Below are 2,004 nucleotides of genomic sequence, written 5' to 3' on the forward strand. Positions count from 1 at the left end.
TTTTTAAATGACCTACATCCAAGGCTACCTCCTCCAACAGGCATACCCCTGCCTCAGGAGCTCTCAGCTTGTGTGAGGCTGCCCTGCCTCCTGTGCCCACTGTGACAACAGCTCCACTTACTCAGAGCGCCATCTCCACCCCCGCCAGACCTGGTCTAATTAGTTAGCTTTCCATTTCTATCGCTTTTGTTCATTTTAATACCCCCCATAGCAGCTTCTAGACACTCGCTGCTGCCAAAGTAGTCCAAGTGACTTCCCCAGGTAGCAATGACTGTTTGGTTGATCAGAGTTTCATGAGATTTGAATGGTCCACCTTGGCCCTATTTCCCCATAAATTCTATTATTTTTTTTATATTAAGTATTGCAGACAGTAAAATTTTCTGGGAAGTGTTATTTTTTGTTACCACAAAAATGCCTGTATGTGTGAAGTCCCTGGCACATAGTAAGGGCTTAATAATTTTTATTATTCCTCCATGTCTACCATACTTTGTCCTTGAAGTGTTGACAAAGAAGGAGCCAAGAAAACCCTGCAGTGACAACTCCAACGCAAAAGAGCACCCTGAGAAGTTTGATAATGGAAGAAAGGATGACGTTTTTACCCTCTTTCCCGACATTTCTAATGACATTTATTTGGAGCAATTCCTTCTGCTTTCTTTTCGTTTTTCTTTTTCCAGTTTAAGCAGCTTTTTCTGAGAATGGGGCTATTTTATCCGCTTCTGTGTACTTAAATCCTTAATTACTTTCAATCTTTTTCTTTGAGACTTTAGAAGATCAAACCTTTATTCTTAAAGAAAAATAGCTAAATGGAGAGTAATTATCTTGGCCACAATTCTCTGATATTTACTGAATATGGCACTCAGACTTGAAATCTCCCATCAGCTCTGCTGGCAGGGACCAGTTCAGTCTCTTCCTCTGACAGGAACGGGAACTGAACTCTGGCTCAAGGTATAACAGCGAGACAGTCTGGCCACGGAAGCCAGCCCAGTGTCCTGACTCCTAACTCAGTATCTCATCTCTTCATGTTTACTCTCTGGTCATACCCTGACTCAAGAGCGCACGTCTAAATTCTTTCCTTAAACATGGGGTCACTGGTCAAAATCGTTGGTCTGTAGTTCAAATTCACACCGTAGTCGTGTTTCGTTGGCCCGTGTAGTATCTTAAAAATTGAAAGATTTCCCATGAAAAAAATTTCTAGCTTCGCTTGAAAATTAAGAACATCTGGCAACATGGAGCTTGCATCCCCACGTGGCACCAGTCAGCTAAGCTGAAGAGCACCTGCCTTTTTGGGTCAGGACAAGCTCATTCAAAATTACCACAGTCTCTACCACTCCCTTTCATGTTACACACATACACACAAACAGCCACATATAAGCACACACGTTCTATTTTAGTCTACTAGGGCTGCCACAACAAAGTACCACAGACTGGGTGGCTTAAACAACACAAATTAATTTTCTCACAGTTCCAGAGGCTGGAAGTCCAAGATCAAGATGTCAGCAGGGTTGATTTCTTCTAAGGCCTCTCTCTTTGGCTTAGAGATGGCTGTCTTTTCCCTGTGTTTTCATATCGCCTTCCCTTTGTATGTGTCTGTGTCTGAATTCCTTCTTCTTACAAGGACACCCACCAGTCTTATTGGATTAGGTCTCACCCTAATGACCTCATATAAAATCAATTTTCTCTTCAAAGGCCTCATCTCCAAATATAGTCACATTCTGAGGTCCTGGGGGTTGGTATTCCACCTGTAAATCTGGGAGCTGGCATGCAACTCAACCCATAACGTATTCCTTCCTCCTTTTCTATTACCTACTGACCCTCAAGTCATTTGCATCTACAACTGTGACAAGCAGTGGCAAATTTTCGTTTGTTATTTAACTTTTCACAGCTTTGTGTCTTATTTCATTAATAAGATATCCCCTATATAAAGTGACTTAATAATGAATTTATAAAGTACACTTCAAAGAGACATAAAATTTTAAAGACAGAAAGAACCTCAGAGATTATCTA

General features: G+C 41.3%; 1 long non-coding RNA gene across 1 annotated transcript in view; it reads right to left on the reverse strand.

The window, feature by feature from the left end:
• LOC112480633 overlaps positions 1 to 1,614 on the reverse strand; it is a 190,509-nt gene extending 188,895 nt beyond the window's left edge. Inside the window, exon 1 of the long non-coding RNA XR_003046719.1 lies at positions 1,461 to 1,614. This is a non-coding gene — a long non-coding RNA (uncharacterized LOC112480633). The remainder of the gene's footprint in view (positions 1 to 1,460) is intronic.
• Positions 1,615 to 2,004: the final 390 nt, after the last annotated feature.

The sequence above is a fragment of the Pteropus alecto genome, unplaced genomic scaffold, assembly GCF_000325575.1.
Source record: "Pteropus alecto unplaced genomic scaffold, ASM32557v1 scaffold20, whole genome shotgun sequence".
Taxonomy (NCBI): Eukaryota; Metazoa; Chordata; class Mammalia; order Chiroptera; family Pteropodidae; genus Pteropus; species Pteropus alecto.